The sequence below is a fragment of the Neodiprion virginianus genome, chromosome 3 (assembly GCF_021901495.1).
Source record: "Neodiprion virginianus isolate iyNeoVirg1 chromosome 3, iyNeoVirg1.1, whole genome shotgun sequence".
Lineage (NCBI taxonomy): Eukaryota > Metazoa > Arthropoda > Insecta > Hymenoptera > Diprionidae > Neodiprion > Neodiprion virginianus.
Window position 1 is genome coordinate 33,994,302 of NC_060879.1, and position 24,355 is coordinate 34,018,656.

At 42.8% G+C, this 24,355-nt stretch overlaps 1 protein-coding gene across 1 annotated transcript in view; it reads left to right on the forward strand.

Annotated features, from left to right (window-relative positions):
* The first annotated feature begins 4,543 nt into the window (after nucleotides 1-4,543).
* LOC124299943 (potassium channel subfamily K member 16) overlaps nucleotides 4,544-24,355 on the forward strand; it is a 99,366-nt gene continuing 79,554 nt past the window's right edge. Inside the window, exon 1 of the mRNA XM_046753419.1 lies at nucleotides 4,544-4,797. The gene's annotated coding sequence lies outside the window, so the exon portion shown is untranslated. The remainder of the gene's footprint in view (nucleotides 4,798-24,355) is intronic.

The following is a 24,355-nucleotide window of genomic DNA, read 5'->3' on the forward strand; positions in this document are numbered from 1 at the left end:
ACGCCTCGTTTTTCCACTTTGCTAGGTACTTGCGACTCACTATACACAACCGGACGGGTTGGTTGGGTTTTAGACAATGTTGCCGACGTCACAGCAGCGTGTGTGCTTACATAAATATAGACGTACATAAATATAGACGGTGGACGGCTTTGTTAGGTTGGACACTTTAATTAATCCGCAGAAGGCGTAGCCTTCTGTTTCTCCCCTCCCTCCCCCGGCCATTCTTACACCCGCGCAAATTAGCGCGTCTAAATTACACGCGATTATTAAGCTCCCCCCTCCTTCAACTGCCCGGCGACGTGTTAATCGGTCGCTTTGGGCCACCTCGATTTCTGCAATCACCGTTCTTTTGTTCCTTTTTTGAAATTCTACAAGCATTCACAGCCGACCTTTGCCTTTCCACTAGTCAGCTGTAACATAGGTATTAGCCAGTTGCCCTGTCTCATCGTAGCGGGTAACCTCTTGCTCTTCAAAAGACGAGGGCGGACTGCGGGTGAAATGGAGAAAAAGTACGATGATCCATTGAGCTGAAAAATCTTCGTATCTTTTCACAGGTAGATGAAACATGATTCCACCACCGGAACATGGAAATGGTTGTTTCAACGTTGTATGAAAAAATGAGACAGTTTCAAAGGTTTTTCAATGGATCCGCGGAATATGGCTCACGAAAATTCGAGCGAATTATTATGAGTTTTGCGTTCGTGGTTGAATGATGAATTATTCACTCCCGAGAAGAATTGTCATCATTATCAAAGAGAGACGGAGACAGAGAATAATATGTATAAATATATTTTTTACACAAGATGCGTAGGTACGTGCCGTATCCCGCATGATTATTCATGCGGTTCATTTTCATAACTCGTTCATTATTATGCAAAGTTGTATTTTGACGCGTCGGCCGGAGTTGCGGGGGCTTCGCGGACGTGATTAAAACACAGACTGAGTTGAAATTTTTAATTTAGTACGGAAAAGCGTTAATGCAGGTAGGAAGGTGTATAAATAAATTATATGTATACAGAGAGGCAAAGGCTCCGGAGACTTCGGAATTGAAATTACCAACGAAATAACACAATTATAAATTTTCATCCGGTCGAGGCTTTCGTGCGTACAAGTACGCAAGTATACTTTTATCAAGGCTCTGCGGATCACCGAGGCTGGAAATATTAAAGCTCGGTCGGTTGGGAATACGCTGCAAAATGGAACATAAACGCAGAGCCTATTCATCGAAATATACAGTCTCTCCTGCAGACACCGTGCAGTATCATTCTATTCCGACACCCGTCCAAAGGGTTGTGATAAACGACGCGGTCTGCGCCCTGCGACAACTGCTTTTATCCCGACTGTACAGCTTCTAACTCTGACGAATGGCGTATCATAGATAACCGAGCTTATACATGTATATGTACGGTGACTCAGTTAGAGGCCAAAAGAAGCGAATAGGGGATATTCGACTTGAAGCATTCGAACCACGTTTTCATAATTCTGCCTGGTTACACTTTAAGATTGGAACGCATGAACGCACTGGATTCTTTCCCTGCAATACAAGCAGCCGCATTTTCGAGTACCTCGACATGTCGAAGCTTTCGCTAGAGTCTTTACTCGGAGCTTGTATCGCGGCTTAGACTTTTTCTATGCAAATCATCCACTGTACGGTATCGGTTCGTTTTTATGCGACGATTCCCATCGATTACTCTCGATCCAGATAGGGTTCGCTCTCCCGTAACAGTAACCATAATCGTAACCGTATTTCCCTGATCCCCGGTAAAAATCTCAACAAGTATCACTTTGTTTTCTCCATCTTTATTCCCCCGTGCATCTTCGGAGATGACGCAGGCTTGACGGATCAAAATGGAGTAAGAAAAACAATGCTAATAACAAAAAATGGAAATAAAACATTAATCGGGGTGGATAATGGATCGCTATTTTCTACTCGCAGTTCAAATTGCTCCAGTATCACGCAGAATTCTTAATTCAGTCGATGATATTGTTCGATGATCAGACACTTCGGGGAAATCTTAATAAAGGCCTTACGGAGTCACCGCGGCAAGTCGTCCACGACCTTTTAGCCTCTTCATCCTTTCTTCAGACGTGATTTCTCCGCAAACCGACTAAACAGCAGGCATCCGACCATTCGGTACCGAACGTGCGAAATTGAAATTTTTATTTCACGTCCTGAGCATAATAATTCCGATACAATTTCCACGGCGTTGCCACTTTGTATGAGGGACACCTCGTTTGACAGGCTGCAGGGGAAGCTGCGCAGCCTAAGCCTATAACCCTGCCAGTAATACGCACCCTTCGTAAAGGCAGGCGTATCCTCCAAAAGGTAGAATAAAAAAATTTGTTTCTACACACGATACCGTAAAATTACCGTAAATGTCAAGGGTCAAACCGACGAGAATATCGAACGTGAAAAAGGGATTACAATTACTCGATTAACGGCTGGTTACTAGGGTTGAAAAATAAGGATTAACCGAAAATGAGTTCGCATCAAATTATAGGTTACAAATAGGTGAATCGTTTTGAACGAATCTGTTGGATTCGTGAAGACGGGTATGTTTGAAACTTAACAAATAGCTTAATTGAATCCGATCTACGAGTCCGTTTATTTAGAAGATTTGCTTTTCGGGGTGAAGTAATTTTTGAGAACGCTCTTGAATTCTCATTTTTACATATATAGCACGTGCAGGGTGATGCGTCGAACGCGCCTATTTCAGTTTCATAATTCGTAAAGAGCGAAACCGAACTGTTTATATTGAAATTTCTCTTCGGGTTTGAAAAAGCCGCGGATGCCAAAGTTCAAAAGATGAAAGTTCCCCGTTCTCCTTATAGGCGTAGAATAAAGTCGAAAAACCCTACTGCGGATATCTCGATGCGAGTTCCGAGAATTCTGAACGCAATGAGAAGGCACGAAGGTTCAGGTTCGCGCGAGAGATCAAAGTCTTCGTTTGAAGAGGTAAGTTACACCAGGCGCGCGTGAGTCTCGTGCCAGAAAATATCCTTCTCTCGACGTTCGCGTGGCAGAATTTTTCATTTTCGATTCCAACACTGGCACCGAAGCCAAAAGGCGGGGACATCGCCTCGAGCAGGTTACGTCGATCATGGCAGGTGGAGTTTGACCCGGCGAGTGGTTTCGTACGAAAAAATTGAAAATGTCGCACCGTGGTTCACTTCAAAAGAAAGCACAAAAATCACGCGGAAGCAGATTCGCAAGCTCCTTTCGTTTTCTTCGGACACTTCGGTGTTTCCCGAGAATGCTTCTTTTTATCGCCGTCCGTTTTTGGATGACAATAAAATATTTGCGATCAGACCCGTCGTTTTATCAGAGAAGTATTCGGCAACGCGTGATTGAAAAAGCCTGAAAATTGCATCGCAGTAACTCGACTGATGTAATATAGTAATTCCCTAATACTTTTCGGCTTAAATTAAGCCTCTTGAAGCCAATGATCAGAGAACGAAAAGTTTCAAATGATACAGTATCGTTGAAAGTCATGAAGCTTGAAATTGAACCACAGCTCCCTAAATAATACAGTCCTTTCGAAAGTTCGGTTATCACAGCCGGGCTTGTTCCGTGTGAATTTTATGATTTCACGACTCGTTAGCAATGTGCAGAAATGGCGAGATCGGCAAAGTTTCGGTGTCCGTCTCTGTCCGATCGGTACAGGTATAACACAGTCCCCAATTGCCCGAAAGAAGCCAGCTCGATTTTCCCTCATCAAATCACGTCAGCTAAAAGCGGTACTGGGGGCGAGTTCACCCGGGGATTTTTATAGTTCGTTAGGTCGCGAAATAAGATGCTAAACGCGATTAAGGAAGGAGCGCGAGTTGCTTCTGGGAGCGGCTCTTCACGCCGTCGGCTTTCGCACAGAGTCTGCTTTATTCACAACCTCTGTCCTTCTGGTCTATAAATATTTACAATATCGAGCCGGTGGTCCGGCCGGCGCGGCGGTATTCTATAAGCTCGCGGTGATAATACCGTTGTTAAAACCGAGGCGGGTGCCTTTGGTGTCTAAAAATTCTGACAAAACCCCGCCTGATCGTTCGCAAGCTCGACAGGTCGCAAGCTCCGCGATTCCGTGCAGGCCGCAGGCGATCGCTCCGAAAGGGGGAACCGGAAGAAGCCCGAATCGGTGACTCCTGCACGACGATCAGGTGGACCGAGCTTTTCGGACGCGGAAAGCGCGGTGCGACTCGGCGGACGGCGGGTCGAGCCGAGATTGAATCCAAGTCGTCAGCCGGACTCCAGTATATTTAGCTGGCCGTCTCTCGGGGTTATTTTCGTTAGTGTGTCGCGTCGAATCGGGAGTTCGGTTCGCGGGCCGCGAAACGAGCGCCGGGGCCGCAGTGAGAAGCGGCGCTTTATCCCGCGTCTCGTGGCAGCGTCGGATCCCCGGCTGAAACAGGATCTTTAAAAAGAAGACAGAGAGGGAAATAGAACGAAAAACTTGGAAAAAACGAACCCCGGCTTCCCCCCTCCCCCTCTTTCCCTGACCCTTCCCTGGCGAATCCGCCATGCGTTCGGTTTCCGGAAGTCGTCGAGTGTCGCCCGCGTTCGCCTTCGTCGCGGTTAATTCTTCGAACCGGCGTGATCGATGAGTGAGAAACCTACCGCGTCCTGGTGAATTGCAATGAAATTGTGAACAGGTGCTTTCCGCACGGAATCGACACGCGGTGTTCTCGATTATTAGTCGTCGCATAGTCGTGTTATTTATTCTTGGATGGAAAACTACCTGCTGCAGTGCTGACATCATCGGTTTAATTACCCACTCTCTGTCCGAACACCCCCGTCATCCAGGGGTGAGTTTCCATCCGCTATCTTATACTGCATCTAGGTGACAATCTTACGATTGTAACGTCAAGGCGAGAGCAAAAAACTAGCCTCCTATCACAGCGATTGCTTGTATTTGCATGCCGGAGTGTGATCGAGTTCTTACTCGTCACTTCAGAACATGAGTGATAAATTTGTCAATTTCACAGGTAGTTTTTACAACGATTAATGTGGGCAAAATGTTGGGGCAAAATACGACGTCTATAAAGGGTGAAATGTAACAAATGTAACAAATGCTGACAAGCTGGTAACAAATTCCAACTGATGGAACTTCTTGATATTCTTACTTCAAATATTACATGTGCACCAGTCGTTGAAAAGGGCTTGGTATTATATATATATATATATGTATATATAATATATATATTTTTTCTTTACGAGCACGCGTGAACAATGTTTAAAATATTTAGCGACTCGAACGATTGTCCCACAACTCTTGATACCTTAGGGAAAAGATACGATGCCATAAAATATTTGGATTTTTTTTTCTTGTTTTTTGTTTCTTTTTTTGAAAACTTCTTCGGTACGATCGTCTAGAAGAAACATAGTCTTGCGGTAACTTTATGTTTTATGAAATTTTAATGCGCACTACAAGTGACTGGATGCTTATAAAAACTATCGGCGCAGCTCGTAAATCTTACAGAGAAAACAAGGAGTCTCTCTGGAGTAAGCGACTAAGAATTGTCGTTGTAGGCTGATGGATTCTTGGGGAAAACCTCAAGTTTCGCGCAATCCATAAATATTTTCAAGTCCAGACGAGTAGCGTGCCGTTTTTATACCTGTCGCATTGTATGGGAAATCCCGACATCTGGACGTTCTCAAAAGTATAAGATTAACTTTCCAGTCCTATTATTGGAATATGAAGACACACAGAGGTGCGTTTTTGCCGCGCCGCCCCGCCGAGAATACACCGCAGATAAAACTTTTATCAATTTGACAGGTGGTTATTTCACATGTAACTTTTGTAAGTCCGATCGAATTTCGTCCGCTTGTTTCGAGGTATAAATTTACCGTTGAATACGCATGGAAAATGTTGAAAAATCTTTGACGAATGATACGTTTCGTTTGTTTACTCCGATTTCCTACAGCTGTGCGCGTGTGGTAAAAACAAGGACTTGAAAATGCGGTATTTCACCTGATTATAAACGTAATATAGACGAAAAGGCTAGTAAATCACTGTAACAAGTCATCGTTGGAAGAAAATCTTATTGGGTCGGACCAGGCGTTGAAAATTTTCGCGTTATTAAAAGTGGAATAACTCTGACGCACTGTTTCAACAATTCCAAGCGAGTGGCCTTCTCGCGGTATTTAACGGTGGTAAGAAAAATCGAAGAATGTAACTCGAGACTCGAGTGTAAACTCAGCTCTTGAAATGAGACAGAACATCCAATCGAGGGATGACGTGAAACTGATGTAAGAATAATATTACCTCTACTATTTCACATAAATTTCAATGGTAGATCCATCGCAACATCGAACAGGATACAAAGTTTACCCAAGCTTCGCTTAATCAACTTCTTTCCGATTCTACATTCACGACTATAAGGTTAGATACCGGTTTTGAAATTGAACGAAAATAAGCGGCGAATCGACGATACATAAATGGAAGAGATAAAACTAGATGCGCATGACGGATACGCGAGGAATTGGCCGCTGAAGCAGTCATCGTGTCACCCCTTATTGAAGTAATTTTTTAATCATTGTAATCGCGATGTAATCATGAAATCGTCTGCAATCTAACAATCATTTTTTAACAATGTAATCACTTGCAATCGTGTCGTATTCATTGTGATTACAATAAACATGAAATCTTTAAAACCTTGACCTTAATTACACAAAATTGGAAAATCGCTCCATTAAGATAGTCTGATTAGTTATTCGTCAGATGACAAAAACAAAATCACCGACGACTACGGAATATTACGCAAGATTGCTTTTTTTTTTTGTAATCAAAGTAGTCGAGTAATTTTTCTTAAGTCGTGTACAGTCAGATTTTAATATTTACAACAGACGATCTTTTGCAATCATAAATATTTTTACACATTCTCTGTAGTCGGCAATCACTCTGTCATTCTTTTTCCCGAATCCGTACACGCGTAGTCTCGAAGTGAGAGTAAGAAAGTAAGCTGCAGACCCCGATCAACCACCGTTCGGAATAAAGGTGATATTTTCCTAAGTTTGGAGCGATAAATTTGCCGCACGGAATCCGCAGGGTCCGCGGCTCTCCTTGACGATCCGTTTAGATGGATCCTAAGAAGAGAATTTCCTGGCGGTGGTCCACCGGGTGTAACCCAGGGTTGTAAGTATACGTGTAAATGGTAAGCACCTGGTACAGGGGTATCATTCACGTTGGAGGGAATGTTACGAGGGTGCTAGTTGGTAGTTCGAGGAGCGTGGGGGAGGAGTGGGGTGGGTGGTAGGGGAGGGAGGGTTATAAATTAGCCATCAATCACGCCGGGCAGGCAGGCGCTCCGTGCTGTTCGCTTGACTGGTGCTGCCTGCCAACCGTCACAACCTGTTATCATACCGCGGCTTTCCGCCCTCGCCCCTCGGCTCGCCGTGGACCCTTTGCCACTTTACTCCGCCATATCCCTCCCCGACATAACCTTGCACACATGCTTTCGAAGAAACTGATTTTTGCCAACTTCGGTGCCTCGCTTCGGCCGTGTAAAAGCGATACAGCCTGACACTTTTTTTCAAAACTTTTTCCGGTGATGGGAATTCTGTCTAGGGGTGTGCGAATAGAGGTTGAATCGAATCGAATCGAATGTGCCAATTATGCTTTAGTGACTCAAGCAGTTCGAGTTATTCGAATTATTCGTTTCAAATGTTTGAAATTCTTATCGACAGGAAATTAAATGTTATTTCTTCAAATTAGTAATGAGTAAATGTGGAGTTGAAAGATTAATAAATTTAAACGATTGCCAGCAGCCTTAGGAATAACAAGAACTGTGAAATAAAAGTAGACTTTGAATGATAATAAAGAAAAAAATATTACAAATGGAAAATTTGGGATTCTCACTGAATTATTCTAATATTTTTTATATTTTTTGTCACAGGTACGTATGGTAAGAAATTGGAATAATCCCAACTCGATTCGCGGTATCGAATTATTCGCATGCCTCTGAAATTCGTTCCTTCTTGAATTTTTGCGGACTGTAATCGATTTCTCCGCCGGCGTTTGGAATTTCCGTCAATACGATCGTGCCAAAGGTGACTGAGAGAGTTTCGCGAAGTTGAGATACCGACGTGATTCGTCACCTGTTTCTGCTCTCGTAATTTTTCCACCCCCACATCCGCTGCCAGCCTCCGAGTGGCCGTGGCTTGATTTTTCGGCTGTCTAGGCGCGCCGCGATCTTCCGCCGGAAGTCAACCTCGGTGTAAAATTGTCCCCATGTAGAATAAGAGGGCACTAAAAGCTCGGGCGGGAATTTGGGCAATTTTTATTCTTTCACCCTCGTCTCTGGCCCGCGGCTCCTTTTGACTATACCTGCTCGTATTTCTCTTTTTGTGACGACAGATTGACAGCAATCTGTTGATTCAAATTCGACAAGTTTCCCTTTCTTCCTATATATTGGATATATACTGCATCGGTGAACGATTTATATACGTCGTTTGTTTTCAAACACTGCAATTCTGTTGGTTCTTAAATATCGTCCCGTTCGATAAAATTTCAACCATAGTCTCAAACGATTACATCTTTTTTCTCGTATACTTCTTTAACGAATTTTGACTTTACACAGCAGTTTGTATCCTGTTCGTTTTTTATTTTTTCAACCCACTTCATTTTTTAATTCGGCCAACGGTGATCGGATCGAAAAATATGAAGGGGGATGATAATCGATGAAATTAAAGAATCGGAGAATTGTTTTTGCGGCCGCGCCGTCGTCATAATCGCCCGCGTGCCCCAAAACAGCTCGTTAATCTTGTATCGAGAGGGTGAAAACGTAAAATTAAATTCCCGTCAACCGTCGAGCCGTCAATGATAACAAAGGATGACCCGTGACGTTGTATCCCCGCAACGGGCTGGACACAATGTTCGCGTTCCATATCCAGTAGGTACCTGATAGCAAACCGTTGACATGGAAAAATTGACAAATTTGAAGAAATTTCGAAAAAATCTATTACAACGAAATTTCGATACCCGAAAGTTTTGAAATTACAACGAACCATCTATCATAACGTTATGGATAAAAGAAAAAACAAAAAAAAAAAAAAAAGAAAATTGATATACCGAGGACTAAACTTAAGCTCTACACGAAGGGTGTGAAATGGGGTTAAACCGGGAATTTGGCACGCCATTATCGGTGTATGAATACCGCGGATGTGCCTTTGGAGGAGGTTGACAGACGCGATCGAGGAACCTCCTCAACCTGCAGGAAAGTCAGAGGGAATTTGATGGCCTGCCTGTATGGTGTAAGGCAGGAAGGGATGTACATAACTTTGCATCGATCTCGCCGAGCTCCGTGTATTCATCGATGCGATGAATAAAGACGCGTCATCAATCATTGGGGCACGTCGTTGGGCAGTCCCAAGGCGCTCGGCAACGCCTCCAGCGACAAATGGTCGGCGTCACGGTGACGGGGAACGACGTCACGTTTCCACTCTCCCGACAGAATCGTAATCCTTTTCAGCGTCCGATACTTACTTAAGCTCTGCTGTAAAGGCAGGGACGATTTTGCATCGAGAGAATGAACGAGACTTGGAATTTTTCTACACCATCGCAGCTGAACCGCGTTCGTTAGTTTCGATAACCGGTCGGCGTTATTCTTCACGCAATTCAAATACGATGACTAAAAGCCATTCGATTCTCTTTCCTGGTTGTTATTCAATGTTGCAGAAACGCGCTACAAGCATCGGACCAAAACTTTGCTGGGATCGATTTTCTTCGTATTATCGTAACTCATTTCTCATCCATTGGAAGTCTGGATAATTTGAGCAAAGTCCAAATTTCCAGTTTCACCGCTAATTATGTCTCGTGTTAGCTGACCTGGACGGTTTCTACTAGACAGACTCTGATCTGCGCGGTGTTTTCAATCCACAGAGTCTTTTTTTGTGTCATAAAAGCTATTCAACACGACACTGCGAAACCACAGTTCCTTCGGAAAAGGGGTCGCGGAAAGAATCGCGAAGGGCGTCGAAAAAGCCCGTGAGAGCGGTGAGTGATAGGGAATTTGTATTCGCCGTAAAACAGAGAGGCGATCCGATTCGTGAAGATTTTTGTAAGCTCTCTTTGAAACGGTGTAAAATCTCAAGAACGTCGAGGGTTTTGGGTCATAAACTCGTGAAGTATAAGCTGCGGGGAAGGTAAAAGCCGATGGCAAAGTTTGTAGATGTACGTATAGGAATTCCCGAGGGAACTGGATTTGATTCATGATCGATACATTACCGATTCATGGTTTGACAAAAGCGACAAACCTCCTATTCCGCCATTGTGCAAATACCCGCCTATATCCAACCCTCCCATCTACGCGTTCCGCGTTTCCGATACACGACTTCGATACAATCGACGCTCAAGAAAACGACCGCACCTCCAACTTCGAAGCGTCTACTCTTATTTGTTCATACCTGCGTCTATCCGCGTGTATTATACCTTCGCTACTTACAGACACACGGGAAACCGAAGCAACTATCGGAACCTGATCAGACTTTATAACACGTCCTAGCGTACACACTTCTTCCGATACTCTGATTTCTCAAGTCTGCTTTCCGTGTACCCAACGAGACACGTTTGCGGTACCGGTAAGTCGAATCTCTTTGAAGTGACTTCTTTCATCGAATAGTTCTCGGGAGTCTCTAAGATTCGGGGAAACGCAGTGGTTTCTGCCTATGAAGATACACGTCTAGAAACCTCGCTGTAATCGAATTTTTGAGCGATCATCGTTGGGTTTATTTCATTCTTCTGGTTCAATGTTCGTTGAAATGTTTTGTATAACACGTACACGTTGTGTACAGATCGCTTAATCGGTCGAATCCTATTCCGAACTGAGTTTCGAAATTTACCGCAGTCATCGTTCGAAAAGCTTGCGGCAACTTCGATGCTCGAGGGATAAATTATTGCCTCTAAAGCAGGATACGCAGGAGCAGGTTGAACAGGACCCGTCCTCAGGTTCAAGATAAACTGACGGGCTCGTAGTCGAGTTGTAGTTTCTTCGCATCGTCCGGGCATTTGAAAATGCATTTGACGAGTAGCGCAGAAATTATGCGTATAATTCGATACTTTCCTTCGAATCGAGGTATTTGAAAATCCGTACGATACGCGGTATCAATTGTAAGTGACATTGAACCTGAATCACTCGAGGAAAGGCACGTCGCGTTACCATAAATTTCGTTTTCGCTACCTTGCGGTGCTCACTTCTCATTTTGTATCATTAATTCGTGTCACGGTAGGATCCATTTGGGAAAAGTTATTGCTTCATCTCCGGATAAACCAGCGGTTTGGCAGGTGTGAAAGCTCGACGCAATGTTATCAGTCGCCGAGACCCTCGTCAGTGGAGATCGTCCGTACGTCGTCGGCCCCCCTCAATATCACGTTGTTACGTGATACCCGGATCTCGGCCACGGCAGCCGGGCTCTTTTACTTCGGCGATGATCATGCACCCGTGTTTCACACGATCGAACACCGTATATGCCTGTGAACAAAATACATCTTGCAGACCAAACGTGACGCGACAGCGCAATCAGCCATACGACACGCGTGCTAACGATTTCCTCGATATTCGAGATGCCGTCTCATTCATTCGGTATTTTTCTTTCCAAGGAGAACGAAAGATTGTCGCCGTATATAAGAGTCACTGGTAGCAAGTAAGTTTTCAATTTTTCTTTTTTTTTTTTTCTTTTTTACAATCTGTTTGTCATTGAGGTCGAGGACGATGCAGCGACGAACGGTAATATACGTATAATAATCAACTCCAAAGCTGATAATTAATAATAATTCGAGTTATTGTGGGAGCACGAATCGGTTGAATAGTCGGTTATCCGTAGGCGATGAATAAGCTAATCGTAAAACGGATTGGCAACCCGGCACCGTTCTCAACTTATCGCAGTTGACAGAATTATTCGTAATCTCATCATCGATGTATCGGTGCAGGATAAATAACGGTAGCATAGCTGTTCACTGACTCGTGGAACAATTGTAGGAACAAAGCAATCGCAAAATAGAAACGATTTTACCGCGGATATTATCGGTCGCCGGCTGGACGTCACCGTCGATATTGTCAGCCATTTTGATATTAGGCGGGTTGCGGAAATACTAAAACAATCGCGCTTTTGCTGTATGACCTAACAAATTGATTGGCTTGAGGCTATTATTTCGCGCTGAAGTGAGGACGAAATTCTACGACCGCAATCCGTGACTTCTTGCGAATTACTGGTGTATAATAAGCCTTCGTGATGGTGGAAAATCGTATTTAACCCATTCGCCGTTTTTGTAGACTATAGCGTAGAATTTTGCTTTTCGTTTTATCCGATTTTCTCGAGACATACTGCACATTAAATAATTGTCAAGTATATGATTTAGGGGTAAAATTTTCCGACAAATCGATTGCCACTATTTATTTTATAGAATTATTCTCACATTGCGAGAAAAACGCAAATTTTGACAAGAAATTCCATCTCTGAAACACGTCCAAAACACCTCAAAATCGTGGAAAAATGTGTTTCCTTACTCAAATAAATGCAGTTTGAGGCAATATTTTCATTTTGAAGTGAACGGGTTAAGCTGATGCGCCGCTGCGGCGATGACGTGTGTTTTCATCGCGTTAAGAAGCGACGTGGAGCCGGAATCCACGGGGTACAAATTACGTTTTACAAGACGTTTAGAAATGTTTGAGAATTTATATAACAAACATCTGAACCGGATCGTTGAAAGCTGGAAACGGCTGGCGATCGTTTGCCTTGAGTGAAGAACCAGACGATGATAATAATGATAATAACAATAACGATAATTCGTATCCGGTATAGTAACAGATGTGGCAAATTGTTGTTACAATCCTCGGTAAATTTAAACGACAATATTTGATTCCTCCGCAATGCGTTAACACGCTTTCACGTGTGTACGCAAGTATAGAGTTTATGGCACAAAAGAGAAAATACAAATGCAGTACGTTCGTTTTCCTGAGACTGTCGCTGAACGTCACTCACTTATCGTAAAATGATAATTAGATTCGTTTTTGCACGCCGTGATGCAGACTTTGTAGCGTGCACCACGCTTCGTCGTTGGTTGGTTATACGATCTTTGGCGGAACAGCGATATTGTATTATTCCTAACGCAGCTATGATAGACTTGGAATTAATTTCCCGAACGAAGTTCTGAAGTATACGAGAGCTCTCCCCGCATAATTTTCCGTTGAAATAAACATCAGTCCGAGTCGCTGTTACAAGATAATATTCAAATAATATGAAACGACTTTTAGCGAATTCCAGAGAAATTTTTATCAAGGGTGAATTGAATTCGAGCATGTTTCAACCTTGCGAAAGGTTATGATGAAAAAGCTTCCTAATGTATACATACAAGTATTAAGTGTATATATATATATATATATGGTACGAGGAAAGAGCCGAAGATGAAAAGATCGAACACGGCTTTCGAGTTAAAGGAATATAAGTTGCATCCCGACCCGGCTTGCGGTGAATGGCGTACGATCTTTCGGTCGGAATAGTAGTATTTGTACCGGAACAGATTCAAACACCGACAAAAGCTTTGCCATATTTCAATTAGGAATAAATAGAGCAGAAGACACGTCGTGGACAGGCGATCGATGTTTTACCCGTAATCTGATAACGTTATTCGCGTCCACCTGCACTGCGGGAGATTTTTATCCCTGCGGCAGCTGCAGGATGCTTTTTCCGCAACAATTTTCCGCCGCGCGTGCATAAAGCTGCGTATAAAAAGGCTGCGGCTATATCGAATTCCTCTTCTTTCGTCACGCGGCTCGGAACGAGAACCGAGATTTATCGAGGCCTCTGGAAAGCCAATGCCAAAAGTTGAGATACGTTCCAACTTTCGATTGTGACCGCAGGTCTGTCCCGTCTTCCGTTTTCAGGGATCGCCTCGTCGAGCTGAGTCGCCGGGTTGATAATGTCGAATATCGCCGTCGCCGATAACTCCACATTTCACCCTGCTTATATCAGTCCTGCCTCCCATCCCGCAGATGCATTCACTTATACATACCGATGGCCGAAAGTTGTTCCCGAAACTACGGGAAAGCTCGAATGTTCGGCTTAAAACTATTTCAAACTGAAAATACGCGGGGACCGAAACTCCGACTGCGACTCGACGCGCTTGCCGCCCATTCGCTTTTACGATGCATGGTACATGGATGTCTTTCGACGGTGTTTGAGAGATTTTGCGCCTACATTCTTTTGGAATAAAAATGCCAATGATTAATCAACTGTATTTCTACCGATTAAATGCAAGCCGACCAATCGCAAGTAACCCGAGTGGATTTCCATGCTTTCGATAACTAGAATTCGGGGTAGCGAAGTAAAAACCGAAGTGACGAGACGAAGGATATTCGTCACTCTAATATGATATTACTGTTCGCACTAATTTCCTTCAGTTTTATCGCCTCCTCGGTTCTCTTTTCTCGCTTCCAAGGGTCGCTGACTAGAAAAAACGAGCGCAATGGGGGCGAAAAGAAAACAAAAAAAAGCACCGCGGTTTCTTATCGGCGACGAGTATAAAAAAGACCGTAACTTGTATCTACCTGCCAACGGGGTCGTCGTGTATAAAGCACGTGTGCGCACACGGCTTGCCCATAAACGAGGAATAATATTGGCCGTTGGGATTCGCATATCATTTACGTGTTTCTCTTCAGCCGAAATGACACGATGCTTCGTTTACCTCCCTTGTAAAATCCTCCCTTGTTTTCCTTTCTCTTTTATTCTTTCTCCTTTCTTTCTCTCGTGAAAATCGCAAGGAAAATACCACCACATATTATGTTTACCATACTCATGTATACATGTACGAGCAAGGTTGGACGTTTGAAAGATCTCAGACTGTCTTCCAAAGCGCAGGATGCTTTTGCCGATCAAATTCGCGATTTCTCATCCAAGGATCGCTGCCTCAGATTATTGCCCCTTCATATCCCGCATCTGTGTCGATACTTCCGCGCGATGATGATCGATCTCTGTATCAAGAGTTTCCTCGTGGTCTTTGATCTGGTGGCTCATTATCGGAGCAACTTCTACGCCGATAAATAATTTACCGAACTCGATAGTCGAGCGGGTGTTTCAAGAGCAGAAGCAAGGCTGGCAGCTTATACTTGAGGAAAATTGAGGGTCAATTCCCAACCTGCGGATGGCAAAGTAAATTAGAGGCGATACTATGTAAGGGTCGGGTCGGGTCGGGTTTATACACGTATTGAACTGGTCTAGAGAAAACTAACCGGCAATTTCCCGTTTCTAAGCAAGGACGGCACATTAGCGAAGGGACATGCGGCTGTCCCTATCGGTAAAACGACGAACAGAAAACAAACTTCCACGAATCGGAGTGCAGGAAATTGGCAATTTTCCTGGAGGAAGTAGGCGCAGACCGCCGCGCCGCTTCTGCAGACTGAACTTCTAACGTAACGTAAGCTCCTTACTTTAGAAAAATGTCAAATCAATGTCGCATCGATCGAGCCACGTGGCGGAGAGACGCTGTTTCTTATTTTACGTACGATGATGATTTCTCGATCGTCGGAAGATCAATCGTCGACGGCTACGAAAAGGGAATTTCGAAACACCATTTTAATCAGACATTGGGGAGTGGTGATTTTTGAAAATGTCAGGAAGAATTTTAATTTCATCAGCCGTCTTGTTTATTATCTCGTTGGAAACATTTTCGTTCCTTCGGTGTTAACGTCGTCGCGAAACGATACTCGTGGCGCGTTAATGATTCCGCTTAATTACGCTCCTGGTGCCCATAGCAAAACATTGGCTTTTACGAGCCGTTTCCGATTGAAGTTACAAAAAGCGAAACGTGCCTTGACTTCGGCGATAGAGCTTAACTACCCGCTCTGTTTTACCCGAGGTCCACCGGTTTGTTCGCGTCCGCCTTTACCGGCCGCAAGCTCACGTTTACAAATGTAAACCATTTTCAAAACGCGACCTTTTTCCCTACGCATTATGTCACGTATTTTCGAGCAAACATGCAAGTATACAGAGTGTGCGTTTCGTTCATCAATGCGTTCCATAGAATTTTGTGCCACTGATCCTTTAACCTTCTAAAAATTGGTTTTAGTCAACGAGAAATTCACAATTTTTGCCGTGAATTTATAACTTTGGAAAATGAAAGGCTCAATAATTTGGTCTAAACGTGTCAATAACTGGGACGCTTATCCTGTAAGAACTGCCGGCCAAAGCAGTCGTTCTCCGAGACAGTTGGAGGGTGAAAGGTTGAAGGACATGGTGGTCTGCGATCCTCGAAGACGTGGGAAAAATTGCGATAAAATAATGTTGACATGGATTCGATGTATACAAGGCGAATGTCACATTGCCGAGACCGATGTCCATCCACCCACAGGCGGAGCTGCTGCCAGTCCATCTTCGCGGGACGAGGGCGATTAATCAATCGGATTACCTTCGGCAACCTTCGCGGCAAGACGGTTTTCGGCCAGTGGTTCCCTTCCACCTGTTTCCCACCTTCGTCCCCCTCTTTAAGTCGCGGTGAAATCGCGAATCAATCGTTGTTAGAGAGCTGCCGAGGTTTGCTCGATGCCGAAGACGTTTAGACAAGCCGCTTCTCTGCGAATGGAAGAACCTTTGTTTTCATTTGCCGAACCGGGGCTGAAACAAATCGAATGGATCGGCGGTCGAAAAGTTAAGTGGCGTCGCGATAGAAGGTCACGGTGTCGAGTTTCTCACAGGGAGTCGAAAATCTAATTCACAGGATTTCAAAATATGGATAGGTCAAGTATGATAAGGTCTGACGAAATTTTAGTCAATATATACAATGTCAGAATATGCGAATCGTCAGAATTCTATTTTTATATCTAAGTTTATTCCGACGATTTTATACTTTGGACTTTCTAAAGTACTTTTTGAATTTCAACTCTTTCATGTTCATTCATATTTCATATTGAAATTCAACGAAGCTATTTTATTTATTGATCCGCTCCTCAAGACTTCGAACAATTATAGATCTCTTTAACATACGTCGTAATGTCATCTCATCAGCGCTTCGGATCGTTCAAACTTGAAGAATTGTAAACTTTTGAACAGTCGAAGTGTCGAGTGATGAAAATTCCGAACACGGCTCCAATTAATCTTCATAATGCATATCTATGCAATAGTACAAACATTTTTGGATTGGCATCTTCCGCTTTTTATTCTCCAGTCGAAGGGGTAACGCTCTGCTTTCGAACTGTGTCGCGTGTTTAAGGGTATAAGGACGTCTGCGCGAAACAGGTGAATTTGGTGGTAAAAGGGCAAATAATTTTTTTCTCGCGGCATTCGCTACTAAAGCTCTAAAACCCATATCTTATTCACTAAAATTACCATCTCAAAAAATAATATGAAACCTAAGCGTGTACCATCCTTCACTATTAATTGATCCATTTTTTAGCTTCGCCCTTTTTGAATGCATCCTCATATTCTTCGCGTTAATACAAGGGGAAAAAAATACGCCTCGTCACTTTTACGCCTGGCAAATGGTCGTACAATGGCGCATACGCGATTTGGAATCAACAATATCAAGAAGCTTAAAAATCCGTTGTCTTCGATCGCGCCCGAGTCAAGTCCGTGGTTTTATTGGCAACGGTCTACTCCAGCGTCTGAGTGAAATACCGCAGTGAGTAAATTCGTTTCGTACGACGTAAATCGAAGCGAATTAAAGAATCGGGGTGTGTCGAGCCGTCGTCGAATGATCAATCGACGTTGTCGATGGAGATTCGGAATTAACTCGAGAAGTGAGAGGGAGACAGAGTTGCGGAGAGCGATCCGAGCTTTCCGCAGGGCTTGCACTCGCAACCCGGCAAACGAATCAACTCCGCTGTGTCCACTCAGCTGCGGCGTTTTCTCCGAATTATTCCTGCCGCGGTCTATAAAATATTAATGCGACACGGGTCGCCCTGAAGCAGCGTGTCGAGCTCGACTTCGTCCCTCCGGCGCCATTCGGAACCTTTCCAAATCATTCGAAACCGTTCCGGTCCATTCGGAAAGCTCCATTCGTCCAACCGGAAGAACGCTGACCCAATGTTCGAGTCCGAACTCCCAATACGTTACGTTGACAACCCCGGATCGCCGCCTGGCTCGCTTATAACTCGTGCACTGATTTCACACCCTTGCGACGACGTTTGTATTATCGCCTTATATACCGACAATGGGAGTAAGTTTATTCTGGCCGTATTTTGTAAGTAACGTGGGTATCAAATACCGAGATCAAAGATTGTCTCGTTCGAGAGAATACTTCTCTACCACTGCAGGGGAGATACATTTTATCAACCCCTATTAAATTTTCTTCGATGCGAGCAAATTTTTTTTTCCCCTGTCGCTTTTTTGATCTACAAACTTTCTTATCGGACTGGTGCAGGTGATCAGGGTCGCAACCACGGATTCGTTTTTTTTTAATTTCTCATTATTCGATGTAACTATCAAGCTTCCCCGATGTAGCGAAATATATCAGAGAATATCGGAAAAATACTGAAGTGAGCGAAAAAAGATCTCCTCCAAGAGAACGCACACAATTCGAAAAAAAAGGCCAAGGACCTCGGCTCTCATCAAGAAGAGTGAAGAGCGTAATTAATTTTAATTACTATACGGAACACGGCCGTGGCAGCAGCTAGAAGCAGTGACGCGAGGATGTGCTGCTTTGTTTTCGACTAATGGGATGGAAATATTTCGTTACTATTGTCTGGTAAATTCATCCCTCTGTTTACTCTTGTTTTACCACAAAATTTTTACGCTCGCCTCGTCCAGTTTCCTGGTCGTTCCGGATGTCGGAGTTAATCTTGGTTTCTACCGACTTGTATGTTCATGAATATTCAACGGATCGCCTTTTAATTGATACGAATGAAAAAAAAATGTAACTTGCTGTTGCATTGGAAATCGGGGTCAAACTTTTTTCATGAAAATTCGTAACATCAACCGAAGGTTCAACTTTTTTCTTCGATTTGGTTGGGGAGGAGAAGCGTTCTGCTTTTTTACTTGTACAACGGCAATCGTTCACCCTCTTTGAACATTTCTTTGGGTCCAAGGGTTAATTGGCCCGTTCAATTTGTTGCCATTCCCTATATCCGACGTCGAGGAGTAAATTACCTTTCCTTTTTTATTCTGGTCATAAATGTATACCGGTCTGTGTACCACGAAATGAAATTTGCGGAGACGTGACTTTAGTTACAGTAAAATACTGTTAATTGAATTCGACGCGGTTTCCGTCTCAAATTTATCAGGGTAAAATATCCGAATGCATTTTGTAGTGAATAAAGGATCCCGTGACAGGTAAGAAATATTCACTCGGGGAAAATGTAGCTCGATCAGCTAAATTCTCGTCAAAGATTGGAACACGATATTCGGAAGAAAATAAACTCTCAATTTCTCCTTTAAAAATTGTACATTTCGCGATATAAAATAATGACAAGTATGGTAATATGTTTTCTAACTATGGGTACAGAAAAATAATGCAAATTAATATTACGCATACCAATTAACCTCAATTAGTAATTTGCCTTAAAAACTTCCCGGCTTTGCCCCCATCGGTAAATAACCTCGCAATGTTTCCGGCAATTTTCTTTGGTTCAGAAACCAGGGGTGAAACTTTGGTGTCGTAATAACTCGGGGTAGTAAAGTTGTGCGAAAAAAAAAAAGAAAAAAAAAACCGAGGTCCTCGACCCTCGTCGGTAACGGGAATTGAAAATAGCTACGCACCAATATGGGGCCGTGTTGTTTAATCAATGGGTTGAAAGTGGCAATAAATTGAAGGTCGTCGGTGAAATAGTAAAGTACGAAAGTACAACCCTTGATTTACCCGCACACGTGGTATTTTCGATGTCTTTACTCACAGTTTTCGCGAAACGAAGAAATGAAAAGAAGAAGCTTCGAATTCGGAGTGTCAAAATCGAAGGAAAAACACAAGGACGATGTAAGAATGAGTCTAGGACAGAAAGACCGAGTAATGCGATATAGGTGGGACTGATTTGAATTCTCAGCATCGGTTCGATCAGGTCTGATAAACGAGATAAAGTCCCGAGAGTCCCGACGGACCTGCTCTGTAGTCTGATCTCGATCTGTCAGCCTCCCTGTGATACAGTGGATCCTAAATCGACGATCCTTGTGTCTCTAGATTGCGACCAATCTTACTAAATATTTCATCGTATTAAACAAATGCGGTGTTTCACCCGATTGCGAGCGTTGTGAGATGTCTTTATTACCGTCGAATGCGATTTCAAAATCGTTGAAAATTCAATACATTCGGTGAATTGTATTTCAGGCGATTTGTTTTTCTGTCAAATCAAAGAAAGAATTTTGAGATCTTTACAAGATGATTTTAGTTTGATTGTAAAATTTGTCGCATAATTAGAGACAAAGTCTCTTCCTTTGATTGGTGTTATAGATAATTCGAGTAACTGTTTTCAGTTGCTTCGACGCAATACTAACTTCAAAATTTATTTACGGTAAACGTAATTATGGTTGTTGAAACTTAAAATTTTTCCAAGAACTTTAGTCAAGAGAAAAAGAGCTTAAAAAGTCTCGCTCTCCTTCTGCATCGGACATCGAGTAATCGTTAAAAGGGGCATAAATTAAGCTCATCTTTATCCGAAGCTTCGCCCACGTCTCTATACGATCAAAGTGAAAGCATTAAATTGAACTTGATTATTGGTAAAGTAGATAGGCTCGTTGGCTCGGAGCTGAGCCGAAACCTCGAGATGTATGTATATCGGTTAGGACGTTGAAAATGGTTCTCGAAATAGAGCGGGCGTTGTCAATGGCGTGTCACGGCGCAAGATTGAGCAGTAAACATTGAGCTGCTAGTAGATTATTATTATACTTGCGGTTACGAGCTACGGTAGCTGGTCGATTTTCACGTCTTGCGGAATTTAGACTTCTTGACATTTATCGCCCGACATCCCCGCCCGGGTAACTCATTCAGATCTACGGCTATGCTCGAGGGATTTGCCGGTGGAGGGACGAGGGGGAATCGGAAAACACGCGCTTGCCGGTTTCCTTCCAAATTGTCAAAATCGATGCTCGATCCTTATACGTTGAATTATATCTCAGGGTGTGTTTCCGACGTGTAGGTGCTCAACCCTTTCAGTCACGGCACCCTCCTTTTACTGTTTTTTTTTCATTTTTTATATTCCACGAAAAATCCTAAATTTTTTCGAATTTCCCACGATTTATTATTTTGTAGACGAGATAAAAACATGGCATTCGGAACTAATCGACTTCAAATTAGTTTATCCACGCTAGTTTGATCGATACTAACAAGCGGTTTAAGGCTGAGCGTGAGCCATCCTGCAGGTTCCAAATTCACTGAACAAAAATATTATTATCCAATTCGAATTTCGAACCGCATATTCAGATTCGTGATTAACGATTCGAAAGCCCTCAGGTACCATATTACATGAAACTACAACGATTTTTTTTTATTTCGAACGACCATAATAACTTCGCCATTACAATTTTTTGAACTCTGACCTTTGATCTGTTATCGGTGACCAGAAAAGCCTCGACCCACAAATTTCTGCCAAAATTCGAATATTTAACATTTGTTCGACGGTGAAAAGAACTCCTACAATAGAGCAATCGAAAATGTAAAAGGCAGCCCTACTTTTCGAACGAATAAAATTACCTCCTCTGGTCCCACAGACTTACAGATGGCCCAGTTGTTTCCTTCCGCGTAAAAGTTTCTCACGATTACGCAAGCTAGTCGTTAAATCTCTGAAAAGTAACTCGAAAAGTAATTATCCGCGACTCTGCTGCCATAAACAAACTTTCATCTAAAGCGTACTTCTCCGGTGATTCGGCAGTGGGTTTATACATCTTGCCACGGAAATAATTAAGTCGGTTGAAAGATGTCTGATCGCTTAAGAGCGGCTGAGACGACTTCGCGAATGTGCGACCAAAGCCGTTCAAATTTAGTTAGTTTCAAAAAATAAAAAGTTACCCAAAAATCTGACAAGTTTAATTTTATAATTATATACTCAACGAGCCAATTAAAGTTGAAAAATTAATACCGCGATTAGGTTGGCAGAATCAATTTTCGCAGCATCAATTTCCCTCATTCTCAGTTCAGTGTTCCTCAGATCGGGAATTTCCAGCGTGCCTTGAGATTCGAGAGACGAGCGGGATTGATTCCGTGCTTTATGCATGCGCTTCCGAGTTGTCTGAATCGTGTCTTCTGGCGTGAGATTTTCTCTCGAGCGAATGCAAGCTGCAAGGTAAAATGCGACGCAATGACTTTTGGCCGTATAGTCGAAACTCGAATTGTCCACCTGCTCCCTGCAACCTATCTTTTATTCAGACGTCGCGAGGTTCGCATCGCGGCAGCTTCTTCGTATTCATGGTGGTAGTCCCATATTTACGTATCTGATGATAAATTTCAAACGCGCAAAACAGCTGCACACTGTTTAAGAAAAATCTGTCCAGAAGAATCGACGGAGCTCACGTTTTTTATCAAGTGACGCGAATATTCCCGATTGAGTAATCATTTCTTCGGAGTGCAACGATGCATTTAATCGAAAGGTATTAGCAGAAATTTCAGCAGCCACAGCTGGCGTTAGGATGGAGTCGTGTTAAATAAAGCTTTAATGCGGGAGTCTCTCTTAATTCTTGCACATATATACACGACGTTCTCGGAATTTCATAAAGCATGACCAAGAAATTTGCCTCACGTTAGACCGAGGAAAAATCACTCTCTTAAAAGATAATCTCGCGTTTTATTGCAAATACTTACTTGAAGGAAAATTCTTGAGGTATCCCCGAAAGCGAATAATTCAATATCCACCGTGTCTCGAAGGCAGAAACCGGCATCCGGCTTTGAAATTGTAGTGAAAAGCAAAGTGTGTATCTTACGGAATTTTTATGCTTATATTACAGCTGCTGTAAAATATGTGAGAGAACGAAAAATCCTTTTGCTAAAATATTGCAGCAGATAGGTTCGAGAAAAGTCCGCGCAGGATGTTTTTGGGCGAAGATTTTGATCCGTGTTAATGGTGGGTGAAATTTGTTTCCCACACTTTAATGCGCGGTTTGGAAAACTTCCTGCATCCTTGTGCGGTATTACATATTATTTGCCGTTATTTATACATGCGGGGTAAGAAAGTGCGCGTATATTCACGTTATCTCCGCATGGCTTGGCAACTTTTCCGCACACCGATCGTCCCGGTTTTCCGATCCTTACATCTCCTCTTCTTCTCGGTTTCACCGCCCCGAAACTACAGACAGGAAATACGTAAACTCCGGAATTGAACCAACGCCAAGATTCTGCCAAATCTCTTCCGCGATCCGCAGCTGGAATAATTACCGGTTCTAAATTACACTCGAGCTGGCCAATCACTCGAGGTTATTTATATTAGGTGATATTATCCACGCGTTTTGTACAATCAACGTTGTATTTTCCAACGCAACTAGATCATGAATGTTATTTCGTCGGAATAAAATAATCTTTTGGAATTTCCTGCACCGATTCGATCGGGAATTTATCGAGGACGACAATCGAAACTCTCTGATTGTGAATAAAAATTTGGCTTATTCTACTTGATTGAATCAGGTGAATTCAGCAGTCGTAAATTGTGCGTCACGGGGATTCGTATTGTTTAAGCAATTACGCGACTCGAAGTATAAAAACCTCAAAGGAATCCAAAGCCAGTAAAGGACGGTGATCCTTTGAGAAAGCACATTAGTAAGCTGAACGCATGAAAGCTTATCAAAGCATATTGCGGCAAAGCCATCCTATAAGTCATCGAGACTTAGTGTCCAAGGAGGGCCCTTTTTTTTCTTTCGTCCCCGTTTATCTCGCTTCCACAGATTTTTATCCTCTTCCCGCACATAACGTCTGATCATCCCACGCGACTCGCCTATAATCGACGAAAATGGACGGCTGTTTCTTTGATAAAACGACAGCAAATTACTGTATAAATTTTCGAAACCTGAAACATGTGACGGTGCATTGCTCGGATTGAATGTTTTATTTAATGATGCTGCACGATTTTGGGGTTATAAATTATATTAAAATTAAGGCAATATTTTTTTTCCTTTTAGAAAAAGGTTTAAGCATTAGTTTTTGCTGTTAAAAATATGCTGCCAACGTATAGGATTAATTACTCCTATTTAAACAACGTTTTAACATAAGGACACTTATTCCAGTTTCCTCTCAGAATTATTCTGAATAATCGTAAGTACGGTATTAAATGGATATCATAACATAGATTGTTAAATTAACTTCAAAAATAACAACAGTCTTTATTGACGTCAGAAGAACCACAAAAAATGGCAAAATCAGAAGTTTTTTAATCTTTAATTATCGAAAATTACGAACTGAAGTCGATCTTCGTGCAATCTAAAACAATAAATATGTCGTTATATTAAATGTTGAAACGAAGTCAG